The sequence below is a fragment of the Triplophysa dalaica genome, chromosome 1 (assembly GCF_015846415.1).
Source record: "Triplophysa dalaica isolate WHDGS20190420 chromosome 1, ASM1584641v1, whole genome shotgun sequence".
Taxonomy (NCBI): Eukaryota; Metazoa; Chordata; class Actinopteri; order Cypriniformes; family Nemacheilidae; genus Triplophysa; species Triplophysa dalaica.
Genome location: NC_079542.1, coordinates 13,373,559 through 13,390,671, shown reverse-complemented (window position 1 = coordinate 13,390,671; position 17,113 = coordinate 13,373,559). Strand labels below are relative to the sequence as shown.

At 38.4% G+C, this 17,113-nt stretch overlaps 1 long non-coding RNA gene across 1 annotated transcript; it reads right to left on the bottom strand.

Moving 5' to 3' along the window:
* Positions 1 to 2,741: 2,741 nt before the first annotated feature.
* On the bottom strand, positions 2,742 to 16,579 carry LOC130427240 (uncharacterized). Its single transcript, XR_008907291.1, has 3 exons — positions 16,328 to 16,579; positions 7,162 to 7,290; positions 2,742 to 2,903 (listed from the first exon to the last, which is right to left on the bottom strand). It is a non-coding gene; the product is annotated as an uncharacterized LOC130427240 (long non-coding RNA).
* Positions 16,580 to 17,113: the final 534 nt, after the last annotated feature.

Below are 17,113 nucleotides of genomic sequence, written 5' to 3'. Positions count from 1 at the left end.
GGAGCAACGCTTGGAGTTGAAAATGAAAAGAGAGGAAAGGAAACTGCTGGTGTAACGATATGGCCAAAGGCAAATAGGTAAATCATTAGTACATCTCATCTCTCCCTCTAGTCTCTCTCTGTTCTTACTGACCTCCTTTTCTCTTCTCCTCAAGATATGCAGCTAGGGTGGAAGCTCATCATAGGAGGCTGGAAATTTGACGACTGCTGGGCGGCTCAGAAAAGACAAGATGCTCAATGTCCGGCATATGCTCAGAGATTTGGTTAATAAATAATTCAATTAACTGAGTCCCATCTGTTTCCTATGCAGGAGTGGAGATGCAAATATATGGAGCTCAACCCTTAGCATAATGCTGTGGATCCAAAGCTCTCTCTCCATTCTAGTGGAGAGGATGAAGGGATCATAGTCATATGTGACAACCGGAAATAAAATGTTTAATGAATTATTCATTCATAACCTTTAGATTACAAAATTACATTAGTCTTTTAATACCCTTCTCTGTTGCCGTTGCTCCATTCTGTGCGTCCGGGGTTAATGTGCACATTAATGACTTAAAACTACTGAACACAGCACAACAGGAGTCAGTTTAATATTGTACTTTTGAAATATTTCACACTGCCATTTCTTTTTGTCAAGGAAATAAAAACTTTTGTATAGTATGGCAGCAAATGTAAGACGGCCCAAAAATTAAATAGGAAAGAAAACTATAGAAGAAATTATTAGATTTTGCCCTTTTCTTTCATTTTGAATTTCAGCTACAGATAATAAATACAAGGATGTTCCTGCACTGTATTCATGCACATTGTGTGACTACAATTTCAACAATGTTCTCCATTCAAGACATCCTAAACATGTAATCCTTCATACACTCCAGTTTAATCTTCTCTTCACTCACCGCTGCAACTTTTATTTTACAAGCATTCTACTGACAGACCTTTACTGAAATATGTCTTGATGTATTGCCGTGGCAATACTACGTTGGCTGCAAGTCGCATCTGCCTCTTTTGCTTTGGGCAGCCATGTCATTTAGATCAATGTCATTTCAGTGCTTTCTATCATAATATCATATGAATAGATCTGGCTGCTCCTGAAGTGAAAGGCTAGAAATTGGTGTCACGTCAAGATTGTATGAAATAGTTGCCATCGGTTGACCTGATTCATCCTTCACTTCAAACATGTTGTCAAATGGTCCTTTCATTTTGATGTAAAATGTTTAAAGACCGAACATACATGAACATATATCAGTTTTAATTCGACTGCATAGTAGGGCTGGGCGATGTGACCGTATGTTATCATGTATCGCTGATGTCTTGAAAATATCTCAATGTCAGATACCAGACCACAATTGATATAATGGAAAATACTCGTTATAACATTATCATGCGATGTAGGCCTTAGCGTGAACGTTAATGTTCATATGCCCAGGCAGTCAGTAACAGTGACAGAATTTTGTAAACACTCTTTTGTTGGGTCAGTTGAATGTTCTGCAGTTTTCTGCTGGTCGCTGCACAGATAGACCAAGAGATAGACGAGCTGCGTTGGCAAAGCAAAACCTCACACTCGTGGGTATGTACCGGTGTCCTACCCTGTCAACTTTTCCTACCGCAGGGCAAAATTGTATATAATCTAAACCACATTGACAAAATAAACAGGAAGGATGATTTTACAATGCAAAATACCCTGCCAGATAGTCCTCCAATCTTAAAATAAACACATAAAATACATTTACAGCAGAAATACCCTGTCAGATTATCCTACCAGCATAAAAGAAACATGTAGGATTCATTTACAGCAGAACACCCAATCAAACTGTACTATAGGCATTAAATAATATGTAGAATGATTTAACAACGAAAACACACTATCATATTCCCGTAGCAGTATAAAACAAACAGGTAGGATGATTTTATTGCGCAAAAAAAATGTGTAACATTGATATGCGCATGGTAGGATTTCAATTTCAGGAAACCTGCAACATTTTTCTACTGCATAAAAGCAATGGTTTATTTACGCGCATTACCTGATGAAAGAAGTCACTGCAACACTGGTTTTGCACACGTGCCTGCTTGCGTGTTTGTTTGGCACTTGGCGAGTCCGGAACGAATTGATTGATCGTCTGCACAATGTTACGTGAAATCAGACATACCCATATATAGACATATAATAATTATAGACATATAGACATATATAGTAACATAAAATAATAGACATATTATTGAATATCGATTATCGATATATATATTCTTAACACATCGCCCAGCCCTACTGCATAGCATGCTGATTTTGCCAATAACACCACAAACTGTATTAAACAAAATCCCACTCACAGTTAAGAATAAAGTTAATAGACCCTAATTCTGTAAATGTCATTGACAACATACTGTACAGTACATCTACAAACTAAGCACACACAAGCAAAATCATCAGCCTAAAGAAAACCAAATCACTGCATTATAACTTTAAAACAAACAAACTAGGACAACTTCATTGTTTTTGCACTATCCATTCTAGCTTGTTAGAATATAGCTGGTGTTTACACCAACATCCTTTAAGAGCTTTTGTAAGAAAAAGAGGTGGGACCACTGAAACTCCCATTTGTTTACATTCATCCCACAATGGTCTGCTCTGAACGTATAGTTCTACTAGAAAGACTCGGAAGGCAAAATGTAATGTAGTGAACATTTATTAAACAGCTGATAGACAGAATATATGATTATAGTAAATATGAATATGCAGTTTCTTTGGAGTAGGCCCTGTCCGTGGCTCGCATCCAGAGGGCCAAGAAGTCCTCCACTGCCCGCCTTGAGATGAAGGCGGGGGCGTAGACAACCCCCCTGGGGTTGTATGAACAGGGACCTCCTGGTGGTGGTGGGAAGGATGGGGGCGAATCAATGCTGCTTCGACTGCGAACGCAAAGAAGGGGTAAGTAGCGATCTTTTATGTTCTGTTTTGAAAGGTGATTGGTGAGGTGTTGATTGGTAGTGAATGATGCAAGATTTAGTCTTCCCGGCAGAACTTGCTCTAGAGGTTTATTTCCAATGGTAGATCTCTCACCCAATCAGACCTTTGCTTTAAGTGGCAGGGTTGACTGCTGCCAGTCCTCCCCTGAGCAGTGTCATAGCCACACAGTGTGAAATGAGCTGCTTGTTGGGTGACCTTGCAAGAAAACAAGGGTAAAACGAAACCTATAACCCACACAATGGCAAGTGGTTCTGTGTGCAAACATTATGGTCGACAAAGTTGACAAAAGATAAGAACGTTTTTATTTTCCTCCACAGCCGAATGGAGACGAATCCAAACCTCAGTTCACACAATAGACAGGGACAGATCACATTTTATTGTTCAGGCCAACAACTATTTGTCATTCTGTAGCATATCTGACATGGTTCCCCATGTTTGGCTCTCTCAAAACAAGTGACCATAAATCGATCAACTGTTGCAGCATTTCCAATAAAGTCATTTACACTTACACCGTTTGCATTTGTGACCCAGTCTGTGAAAACCATGGTAATGTCTCAAAATCTAACACCCTGTCTACACTAGTGCATTCGCTTTCAAACACTCTTCTTCCACACAAGCGTTTAAAAGCATTTTCCAAACACTGCCCATCCACACTGAAACGTCTGAAAATGATTACTGTACATCCATGTACTGTGCATGAGTAAAACCTCAGGCACGTCATCCTGTGACATTTCTGTCAGGGTTTTTTTTTTACTTTCTATCTTATCTGCCACAGAAAAGCTGCAAAAGCAATAGTGAAACTATCCTTGCACTCCATTGCCAACCAAAAATAGCGAGTAATTAAACATTCAAACTTCTAAAATATACACAAACTTATTAAAGCTACCGAACATAATGCTGTCAAACTGGAAAGCAACTGCATCACATGCAGAAATGCGTCATCGTTTTTAACCCCTCTGTTTTCTTCATCCCCACTACAACATGAAAACTGCGTTTAAACTTTTGAGTTTGTTTTTCAAAAGCTCCGTTTAAAAAAAGCTCAGTATGGATGAAAGACCGAAACAGAGAGAAAAAGATGACAGGATAGACAGGATCTAATTAGGAGACAATGAGTATGATTTTAACAGTTTTTTTACTATAATTTCCATTTATGATATTACCTTTCTCTGTCAATAATCAAGATATTAAGGTTTTATTTTCACGGACTGTTCTTTACATTACAATGGATGAAAACAGAAAATCACAAAAAATGACTTTAGCTAGGTTTTCACAGACTGGGACACATACTGTATATCCAGAATATATATTTTTATTTTATATTCATCTTGTTCAAAATAATCCTTTGTTTTTTTTTGGAACACACAACCACACTATGAAATTTTTAATAAATATTCTTAATAGAAATGCAACGTTTTCCGTTTTCTCATTTTGCATGAAATCACTTTCTCTGATAACAGTTCTTTTTTATACTACTTAAAATTACGATTTAAGAAAATACCAACGCATAAATGTATTTTAATGATTTAGATGCATTGTCTATGCAAAAGGATGAGGTTGAGGTTAATTCCAAAAATGCACTTTCTATTAAGTTTAAAAAAAAACGTAATGTTTTTTAATGACTAGACAGCTCTTCTAATGGTGTGCCAGATCACTGCCCCTCTTTCTGCAGTATTGATTTAAACAAAGGTGACTTGCCACTATGCCTGCAATGCAACCTAGGAAAATAAACAAAAAGCAGTTCCCATCTTCAGCAGAGAGGTGGGAAGTGATGGAGACCATATCCCAATTCCTATTTGATTGTTCCCAGAAATGGAGTTTTGTTTTTTTCCCCCAGAGAAATTTGTGTATTTGGGCTTAAAGCTATTTTATATTCCACCTGATAAAACCAAATAGATTGCATATCACTTTAATTAGCTTTGAATTAGCATGTTATGTGTAACATAAAATCCTTTGCGTGTTTTGAACAATATAATATACGTATGATTGTTTGGGGCTATTTGCTGTACAGGTGTTCACACGCAGTACTCAAGCAATCTGGTGCGTCTCAGTGAAAGCCTCATAATATGTAACGGATCTATTATGATTGACATTTAATTAATGTGACAAAGACTAATTACAGCTCCATTTGTTTTAAGGCTGTGTTTATTTTGTGCATAATCTTAAAGAGTACCTAGCATAGGGTTTTTTAGGTCCTACTTTGGTTATGGAGTGTCCAACAACAAGTTTATGTACATACAATGTGTACAAACACTATAATGTTGTAATAATAGGCAGTTATTCGTACCTCACTTCTTGTTATTTCACATACCCTGCAGTGAACGCGCCAAAATTATTAAACCAATGTTCGGTGAAATGATGCGCGCACAGTACAACCCTGGGTTATACTCCTTTGGTATCATTGGAAAAATGAATTGTAACCATTTTTCCCTCAGACGTTCTTCCTTTGGTAGTTGAAATAAGACCGACTTAGTTTCACACCGTAGAACACAGACTCTAGACATGATACACACGCATCACGAACGAGCGACACTGTTTGGGGGAGGAGAAATAAGTTTTCGCGGCAGTCTCAGCAAAACGTAGGCGGGGACTATGTGTAGTGATGTAGATAGGCAGGTGAACTATTCCACGTCTCGTTTGTGTGATTCAGATTCGACTCACATTTTTACAAGCAAATAACTTTGTTATTTATTCACCTTCAGACTTACAATTTAAAGGACAGCTTACTTTCAAACACGGCAACATAATAGACTGGATGAAATGTCATTTTCATGATCTCATGCTACGTACTCTTTAACAAAGTTACTGCTGGAAAAAGTCAGGCGTGCTTCAAACACAACGTCGCTTTAATCGGGCCTTAGTCTTTGTGTTCAAAGCTCATGATTTTTTCAAATGAACCATGATTAAGAGAACGTTTGGCATTTTCTGACAGGTAGGTGAACAGTTATAGACCTTGTGATACAGAGCATGTCCTTATCCCACACATCATTAGAGGCTTCCAGCCATTTTGGCAGCCGACATTAATGGTAGTCTAGAACAAGAACCGTAGCATTTTAAACATGAACACTTCTGCTTCTAACATTCCTCTCTCTTGCCCCATCGACCTGGCACGCTGATTGTCCGGAGATGAAGAGCCTTGTGCACAGCAAGACTTGAAGAAAATAACAAAGTTGCTGCGATTTGAAAGTCTAATTCCGCTGTGTGTACTCAGTGGCACGCTGGTCTATGAGAGAACTGACTTCTCTGATATGATCCTACGCTTACTTCGACATAGAGATGTTGAAATGTCTACTGTCCTGCTCCTTTTTCATGCACACCATTTTTATTTGGACAGCACAAATACATTTTCTGTTTTAAATTTCTCCACATGTTTCACTGCACTTAACTTGCTCATTTCTGAGACAACTTTCTAGAAAAACATAAAAAAAACATTAGATAAATTAATAAGCATGTAACGTGTACAATTTTACAGACAACGGAAACCAGCTGGCCAACTGCAGCCAGAGAATTGGTATTTCAGTTTCAGCACTCAACAAAGTAATAGCGCTGATCCATTTCCTTCAAAAGCAAACAAGACAAGTGGCCGGCTGGTTAGATGGACGGACCCGAGGATGGAAGGATGGACAGAAGACATTGTCAGATTGCTGATATGTAATGTATTAACCACACAGAAAGGCCGTGGAAATTGTTGTTGGCAGGCCTGTAAATAGGTGTTTTCCTGCTTGACAAAAGTGGTGGGTTCTATCTAAGCTATTGAAAGACAACTTAAATGTGGCATCCAGAGGATGGGCTGCCGTCTGTCATATGCAGGATGAGTGCAATGACATGTCTTGAGGTGTGATGTGCAAAAGGGTTGTATCAGGTGCTGGTATCACAGTGTAACCCAAAATTTTGACATCAAACTAACGCATGACTCCAGCCCCAGGTATCGATGCAAGATGCAAACAGACTGCTTATTTAAAGACAGTTATGCCTGTTTGATCTGACTTAAGAAACCTTCAACAAATCATACTCGTATGATATTTTTATGTAGTGCCATTTTTTGTAATTTCAAAGGTTGACAAACAGTCCCAGCTTTGTTTAAAAAATTCATTTACATTCACCTTGAGTCACTTCAAAGAATTTCATATCAGTCTCGCCAAAGCATTCTAAACAGTTAAAGTTTTAAATAAAAATAAAATAAAAAAAGAATGTTAATTTTACTTTAGAGTCGGAGCTTGTGTGGAAAGTGATCCAGACATGTAGCCAGCTTTGGGGCAACCCGAGTTATGGTCCTTTCCTGATCCTACTGGCCTCCCTCCTCCCCATCACTTCATGTCATTCTCTTCTTTCCTATCAAAAATAATAAAGCACAAAGAAAATGATGGGTTATTTTCACAAAGGGACAAATCCAGCCATTATAAATAATTCTATGCTGGGTTTCTTCAGTCTAAAAAGCTTGGGTGTTTTAACCCATGGTTAGGTCAAATATGGTCATTTTATAGTGTAAAGAATTTAACCAAACAGTTGGGTTATTCTCTTTTTGACCCAGCTATGGGTTGAAAATAAAAAAAATCAGTATATGCTGTTTTTACCACAATAGCCTACAAAAGCATTGAGGTAGTATACTTATAGAAAGGACAAGTGTCCTCCACAAAACACATACATACACCCACATGCATCTTTTTAGTCTACACAATGATTAGGTGGAACAAATCCTCCCACCCTCAAATGACGTAAAGCAGATAAGTATATACACACACTTTCTCTCAGGTAAACCTTTCTTCACCTTGGGTTGCTTCTTCCTCTCACTACAGAAGGTCTCTGCAGGGAACAAGTGTGTGGGAGTGCTTTCAATGAGCTCTCCGGTCTCCGCGCTTTCAGCGTGAAACAAGCCCAACCTGCCCTCCTTCTCCCTGTCGACGAGATGCTCGCTCTGTTCACCCTCGTGCACTTGTTCCTGCTTTTGAGTGCCATCTGTTGTCTCTATCACACCTACGTTCCCGTTCATCAAACCTGAGCAGGATATCTAAGCTTGACATCTGGCCCCGTTTGACATATCTCAAGTGACAGCACGGTCAGAAAGCTGCAAGACTGAACCCCGCTCTAACCTCTCCCCCTGCCGCCACTCCACGCGCCACCGGATACGCTGCTGTCGCCGAAGCCCAGCCCGAGCGGCACTGGCAGGCAGAAACAGCGAGCTCATCTTGATTGGTGCTCTATCACCAGCCGGCAATTATCTCTTATTGAACTCTTACATCAAAGTGATGCTGTGGCCCCTTGGTGACTGGCTCACCCGTGTGTTCCCTAAAGCAACATGCATCTCCACTCTGAGGCGGGATTTTTCACACAGATATGGGTTCAGAAATGGTAGACAACGTTCCCACAACAAATACTGTTAAGGCACCCTCTTACTGAATGATGTTATACTTCAGCTGTGATAAGCATGCAGAAAACATAAAAAATGCACAGAAATATAAAAATATGTGAAAAACATTAAAAAAGAAAAACATAAGCTAGCAAGTTAAAAATATTTCTAGGCAGTATTAAATTGTGTTACCAGTACAAAAAATATGAATAGAAATTAATAATAATAGAAATAAAACAGAAAGCGGTTATTTACACTACGTTTAAATAGAAGTAGGTTTTGTTTACACTAAGTGAAAATAGCTGTAATTCCTTTGGATTAAGTAGAAATCTAAAAAAAATCAACTTTGTGTGATTTTTTTTACTTACCCACATGACGTTAAACATGTTGAGAGAACTTTCAGCGTCTTCGGAGCACAAATTAGGATATTTAGTTGACAACTGAGAGATTTTGTGTGCGTGCTTGTCTGTGTGTGTGCTTCCGTGTGTCTGCGCATCCGTGTGTGTCTATGTCTATGTGTGTTAGTATAAGTGCATATTGTGTGCATGGAGCAATTGTATGTGGGTATATCTGTCTTCTGTGTTTTCATCTTTTTCTTGTCTTTACAGGTATAACTTTAATTGTTTTGCTTTTAGTCAATATCTATGAAAATTGTAAAAAGCGCTATGTAAAAGAACTTGAGTTGAGAATTTCCAGTCCTCCTCATTGAAACCTTGGTGTCAGTTTTTGCCAAGGTCCAGAAAAGTACTAAAGACATCATTAAATAGGTCCATCTGCGCATAGTGGCTCAGTTACATTTTTTGGAGGCGGCGAGAATGCTTTATGTATGAAAAAGAAAACAAAATACCGACTCCTCTGTCTTGTCAGTGTATGGCGTGCGTTCACGAGAGCACTTCGTCTTCTTGGACGAGAGCACTTTTACACATGCGTATTAGGTTTGTGCGCCGAACGGCGCATGCACCTATTGGACGCCGGCATTCTGACTCACAATGCAGAAGTGCAACTCTGTGTTTACATGCAGACGCACGCTGTATATGCCATTGAGTTTGATACTGATTGTGCATAAGGTCTCGGTGTAGTGTACGAAATGGTGCTAAAATGTTCCTTTCCATGATACCCGAACCGCGCAGAAAAAATTTAAAACGTAAAAGTGAATTACCTATGTCGAAACATGAAATGCTTACTTTTTGCTGTAACATGGTCGTGAGCGACTGAAACTATGGCTGCTGTCTATTCGGCGGGACGTGGATTTACCATGCCATATCGCAACAAAACCTAGTCAATGGCGGGCTAACTCTGTCTGGAAATAAGCATTCTTCCAAATATCTTTCTCTTTGTTCATCATAACATTGAAATGTATGCAGATTTGGAACAACTGGAAGGTGAGTCAATGATGACAGAATGTTCATTTTTGGGTGAAGTATCCCTTTAACTATACCCAGGCCTTAATACCACCCCCTACTTGAGCATCAGCTAATGTGGCTTAGAGGAACATTTCTTGTTTTCGCAAGTGTAGGAGGCTGTGACTTTAAATCTTGTTTCTTTGACAACGTTTTGAAACCAACATTAGATGGGCATCTGTTTGGTGCCAGATGTACAGCATATCAGCATGATGTAACAGCTACATCCAGGGTAATAGTCCAAGTTGAACATTGTCACCATATGTTGGCTATGACTGGGATCAGCACCAACCAGTAAAAAATTATCCTCAATTTAACTTTGAGGTTTCTATTAGTTAAAGAAGGCATTAGAGTGCAAAAGCCACAGATTCCGTAGCTTAAGCTTACTGCAGCTGCAACTACCAAATATTGGGCAAGATCTCAGAATCATACAATTTTAGGGGTGCTGAGGGTTAAACAAAAGACTATAGATATAGCAAAACGGTTCAGTGATATTTCAGTGAATGGGGGAAATTGCAACGCTCAATGTGACAAATTTAGCAAAGAAGTCCATTCAAAAAGAAAGGACTTGGTCTTATGGCTGGAATAGCTGCCAAGAAGTGTTGCAAATATGGCAGCTGAGCAAAGTGACCTTCCTTAAAAAGCACTTTGGTTAAACAGAGATTTCTAGGCATGCTAAAAGCCAGAGTGGTTGAAGGCTTCCTAAACAAGCTTTTTCATTCCCTATGGTCTGCACCCTGTATGTTTTCCTTGATCTGTTCTTTTATTATACGATCATTCAACTGGCTTCAATCAGTTTTGAAAAAGTCACTTGGGGGACCGAGGGGCAGGTAAATGACAGGAGCAGAGAGTTGCTTGACCGGGGGATACAAGGTGAACGCAAAGACAGGAAACTATACTGTAGATTAACTTATATATTTTTTATATTTTGTATTTTAAAACATGTAGAAGTGTAATTGTCAACTATGTCAAGTGAAATGACCATAGTTTTAACATAAGACTAGCAATCGGGTTGATTTTTTGTGCGGTTGAATTATGTGATGTATGCTTATTCTAATGTATGTTTCGTTGCACCTCTAACTGAATAGTAAAAAGTCTGAATAAAAAAAATCTGATATCAATTGAAAGACTTTAACTTATCTAAAATTTGAAATGTTGGCTAAGCAATAAATTGAAATACGTTTAAGGCATTAAAAATATAAAAATAACATAAAAACTAAATTTAAACTGATATAAAAGTTAATTAAACTCATATTGCAAAATAATATGATGACAAAAGTACTTAAATTGCAAAAATTAAACTATAATTAATGGAAAAACAAAAATATAAAATATTGATAAAATTGCAATTAAACTGTTATTAGGTGTTTGTAGTGATTTATATTTTCCCTTGGCATGTTGAAATGACAAATAATTTGAGATTATTTCCCTATTAGGATTTTACTCTTCCATCCCTCCAGAGGCAATCAGTCAACAGCAGCAGTGCATGTCAATACAGCTGTAAATGATGGAGCATTTTGACAGTTATCTATCAATCTGGTGAATGGTATCTTTGACCCACAGACAGAGCCAAAAGTGAAGAAAAATTAACCCTGAGTAGGGTGTCGCACTTTTTGATTCAAAAATTTTAATTATTGAGATGACCACAGTGAAAATATTGTTAATTGTCAACTCAAATAGTAGCCCCATCTGCCTATAAGAAACATATTAACCTATGTATAATCAAAATTAGCACTCAGAATGGCCTCTAAAAGTTACAAATACAAATACAAATTATTATTGAGAAGTTTGGACAATATAACTTTTTTTAAATGAGAGACAATGTCCCTAAACACAGCGCGATCAGCAAGGGTTCTGTGACTCAGATGTGATTACACCTCTCTCTGCTGTTTACTGATTTAATGAACCTACTCAAAATTAGTAAAAAAACATATGTTCCTTATCCAGTCACTCATTCAGATGATGAAGTAGATCCAAAGGGTTGCAACGTAAAATGGAAAAGAATGAGAAAACAACTACTCCCCAAAACAGCTCTTTTCAGCAGGTAGATTGTCCTTCACAGCTTGATGACTTAGGAAAGAAGTGTAATAAATTGAAGCATACCAGCAGGAAGGCGATTCACAGCAGAGCAGACAACATAAATTACACACATCTGAGACAAAAAAGTAAGAGAGAGAGGTGTGAAGGGAAAGATCATAGTTGGCATAAACAGGAGGTGTGGATTTTATAAGGGCCATATCATGTTTTTTAGCATTTTATCTTTACCCTGACGTTACACCAAAAACTCAAAACGAATCAGATCGTTTGTTCTGCTGCTGTCCTTTAAAGATGTGTGTGAAGTGAATTATTATCAATGCTTCCTTACAAATGGATATATCTTTAGGTCCAATTGGCACTTCGCTCTCCTTTTCTATAGCCTAGTAGATCAGCTATGTTTCTATACACCAATATTTATAGCATTTTGGGATGTCACGTATAAAAAATAACTGAATGACTAAAAAGAAATATGCAAAATCGATGATGAAAACATATTTTTAGAATGAATTATTAAAGCACATTATGTGCTTTAAATCACAATGTGACTTGAAATACACTCCTTAACATAAAGGGGGCTTCACGATGCCAAGAATAAAAAAATACTCTAAATGATACCAAAAAAGAACCTTAAACCTCCGAAGAACCTTTCTGTTTCACAAAAGCTTAATTGCAGTAAATTGGTTCTTCAGATTATAAGAAAAAGATGGTTCTTTATAGAACCTTGGACTGAAAGGTGTCGTTATTTGCCTGTTTTCCATGCTTTGATTATGTTGTTTTGGGTGTTTAACAATGGATGTTCATGTTTCTAGTTTCCAAAAACGCTTTATATTTAACATATTTCAAGTCTATTGTTCACCGCTGTCTCTCTTCTCACGAAACGACTGGATTTCTTCCGGTCTATATAAAGTCCCTCCTTGCGAAACGCTCTGATTGGTAAACCTGACCAGGTCTGTCGTGATTGGTTCCCCATTAAGAGTGTTTGTGTGTGAAGATCTCCCACCCATACCATATCAGCAAGCTTCCACTTCTTAAGCTATTGTGATTGGTCGGTCCCCCTCTCAGTGCACGTGTATTCACAAGCTTTTGCTTTTAGCAATAAACAGTACACACACAATATCAGTGTATTACACAGAACTGCTTTCACAGCCGATGTTAAAGTCATGTAAGCTGTTATTTGACCGTTGGTTATCTTAGAATGTGTTTAGCTGAATTCTTATTACCAGCTATAGGAGTGTGATGAAAGTCAAAGTAGTTTAGCGCGTAGCTCAGTTAAATGTTTACAATCTCTGAGAACTAAATACTACTCCAGTGGCTCTTCCTCTTCTCTATAGCAAGCCTCGCCCTTTTTTTGGCGTATTTCATTGGGTGGAGGTCTTTCAAAAACTCGGAATAGTGACATCATGTACCTGGGAAGTAAAGGGCTGTAGTCCGATTCCAACTGTTGTCCTTGAAAAGCGAATTCTGTTGAAGAATATATCTCGCTTGGCATTGAACTTCAAGCTTCATCGTTTTGCAGATAATATTTGTGCTCTTGCAGCAACATTTCAAGCAAACTAAAGTTTGCAAATTGACATCACTGGGAACGGCACCTATAATGGTTCATTGTGGAACCAAAAAATGGTTCTTATAGCATTGCTGTGAAGAACCTTTAAAGCACCTTTTTTAAGCGTGTGTAACTGAATAAGAATGCTTTATTGTTGTTGTACACAAGATACAATAAAATGCAGAGCTTCTGCGTAAGGTGCATGGTACATAATACATAATAGACAGAAAGAGACTAAAAAGAAATAAACATAAAACAGGGAGATTTGCAGTTAAAATATTTATACTAAGTCAAAGAAATGATGAAAATAAATTAGATTAAAATAACAAAAATATAAAAAAAAGGAAATGGGAAATAACAGCGGTTAAAATGAATGCACTAAGTCAGAACTTGTGGTACTTGTGGTCAGAACTTCCTGCACAACACCTGGAATGTTTTTCTGAAAAACTAAATCAAGTCTGTCATAAAAGTGGTTTGATTTTACATCCCATAACTGTCTTACACAACTGCATTCTTAAAAGCAATAAAACAATCCCTATTTCCTACTGTAGAGGCACATATTATCAGGAAGTTACAATTTCGTTCTCTTTGACTCACTGGATGTTTTATAATTTAGCACATAATTTTGCAGTTAAATTAGGAAATTTGGATGGAAACATAGAGATGTTTAAACCACTGAATATTGAACTGACACAACAGCAAAACAAATCCGATGCCGTCTTCAGGCTCCCTGGCATTACCATAAACTCTGGTCAGGCTTGTCTGCTATTGTATTGGTTAAACAAAGATGTAAGAAACAAGTTTCACATTTGACAGTTTTCATGCTATCTGCAATCAAAGCAAGTCATGCATGTTCTGTCTGTTTCCATCACTGCCATCACTTTATGGATTCTATTAGAGAGAAAAGCTATGTTGGCCTGCTAAGCCAGATAGACTACACAAGATGTGTGTGTTTGTACAGCTACAATGGTGCGTGCAGCATTGAAATGACAGCTTGGGTGTCTTGACATATTCCCAGCGTGCTATTTTACTATGCTCATCAAAATATTATGGCCTAACTACACAAGAAGACATCCCCAGCTGCCTTTCCTCTGTCTCCATCTCTCCTTCAATAGTGAGAGGCCTGTCCAGCACAGCTGTGTCACATATTTGGCTTAATTCACAAAATGTTCCATGCGTGAGACAGGACCATTTACTATACAAAAACAAGACGAAAGGTCATGCAGGTCTTTTTCCATCACATTCCAAACAATTGAATTCAAATGTATTTCTGCTGCACTTTTCATCATTTGCATTGTTGCAAACCAGCTTTATGGTGTTTGCACATTAATATAGATCCTAGTAAAAAAAGCTGTAACCAAAACATTAGATGTAGTTCTATTCAGCAAGTGCACTATCAAAAAAAATCTTTAACTGCCATATGGGGACAGTTCACCCCAAAATAAAAATTCTGTCATCATTTAATCACCTTCGAGTTGTTCCAAATCTGTATAAAGAGACAGAGAAAGATATTTGAAAGAGTTTTTGTAACCAAACAGTTCTTGGCCACGGGAAAAACGATAGTCAAAAGTGCCCCAGAATTGTTTGCTTTCCTACAGTCTTCAAAAGTTTTCCTACTATGGTTGTCAGTGGTGGCCAAGAACTTTTTGGTTACAAGCGTTCTTCCAAATATATTTCACTGAGTTCATTAGAACAAAGAAGATGAGTATAATAAACTATAATATAAACTATTTCTTTGAATTTTTAAGTACAATCAACTTGGTTCATTTGAGCTTTTTTACATTCCTTCAACACATTCAAATATATATTTATATTTTTTAAGTCATATCAGTTTAATTTCAATATATATTAACTGACCACTAGCCAAAACTTGAGCTTGTGAGTTGAAATGACTTGTAAAGCCAATTATGGTGTCTCTCAAACCTTTAATGATGTATAATGGCTAAACTAGGCCTATCTATAGGAAAACAATTGTCTGTAAAGTTATAATCAGAAACCATGATTGAATATCAGTAGAGCCTAGAAATATTTCAGTAAAAATGTTTAATAAAACACCAATGACTAACAAAAAAGCATTGAGTCTTTCTACAAGTTTCTCAAAAATCCCCTTTGAAGAGCCAGAAATAAAAACTCCCTGTTCATTCTCTAAAGCCTGAAATGAGATGTTATAAAGACCTCTAGTGTTGTTTTTGATGAATTTTGTCATTCTTTTCTTTGCCTTTCCCTCTGTAAAATGTGGGGTTAGACCGTATGGGGTAAAAGAGAATAAAACAATAAAGGTTTCGATTTGAAAGTTGCCCTCATCTGTTCGACACTTCAGGACGTAAACCCTACCCTGATTCTTCTGTGAGCTGGCATGTAACATTGCCTTTAGTAGAAAGACTAAATGGTTTTAAACAGCGAATGAGTCAAAGGAAGCCTGATGAGAATAGACTCAACGGGACTGGATAAGCAGCTCATCTCATTTTATTGGCAGAGACTGAGGCTGGCGATGATGGCACGGTGGTGGCTTGGGGACAGGCGGGGTGTGTTTGCCCTTGGACTGGATGACATCTGCCTGCTGACTGCGGCTGTCTGTCACTGCTGACTGAGTTCTTGTGAAATGAGGTTTGGATATATTGAAAGGGAGAGAGAGAGAAGCAGGTGGAGAGAAATGCAGGCTGTACCAAAAAAATCCTTATTTGTGAGTGTAGGCGCATGTGAACGATGCATGTTCATCTTCGCTTGTATTCATGTGAAGATATTCCTTGGCATAATGTAACACATTCACAGTCTCCAGATAAACAACTAATGAAATCCCTCTCTGCCTCCTAATCTAAATACCAGAGTACACCTTGGGCACTTCGGCAGCCTCCTGGCAGGGAACCAGGGCTTTTCCATTACACTCCTCATCTTCTCTATGCCTTGGCCTGCACATCAAACAACTCGGCAATACCCCCAGCAGAGGCAACACAGAGATACTCTAAATGCACTTCGTAAAAACACAGCGTTGGTATTTTACAGGCGCTGTGCAACATACAGTGATAAATGTAAAATAAGTACCTGAAAGACTAATGGCCCGGTCTTCGTCGAGGCCGTAAAAGAGCTGTAATTTTTGCCTGAGTGACAGCTAACACGATTGTAGATCATTCATTCGCTTTCTCTCTCACTCGAGTCGTCTCATTTCTCCACCCCTGCAGTCTCCACCCGAGCCCGAACCCCGTCCTGCTCCTGCAGCGCTGGAATTACTATTGGCAAATCGAGCCAGGCAGGATTAATTGTAATTCAAGGTCTATTACCGCAGCGCTTGCTTGCTTTTGCTGGATTGCCGGTTGGACTCAGAAAGAATGACTGTTCTGAGAACTGCCCTGCTCTGAGATTGTTGATTAGCCTTTTGATGGAATTGGTAAAGCAGTGGAGCTTGACTCATGGTGGCCCTCACAAAAGGAAGAAAAAAATATTTCAGAAGAGTATAGAGAGAAGATGCAGAAATGAAAAAGGAGAAGGTAAGAATGAAGCGCGTGTGGGGCAGGGGAGAATGAGAGGATTAGCAGGTCCCGTCAACTGTGGAGGTGTGCTGCCCCCCTGAGGAGGGATGAAAGCGTTCCAGAAAAGGAGGAGAAGTGGAGACCCTCAGACAGAGGCAGAGCGAATATGAGAGAGAGAGAGTAAATATCAGTGTTGTTATTAGGTTTTGCATGCCTGCACTGATTTCCAGCTGTCTCGCAGCCGGGGCTCTCGCAACTCTCTCAGCACTCGTAAATGTCACACCTCGTACATGCCAGTGTGATTCAACACAGCCTATATTTACCTCCCAGAATGGCAGCACACACACCACTACAGATCACC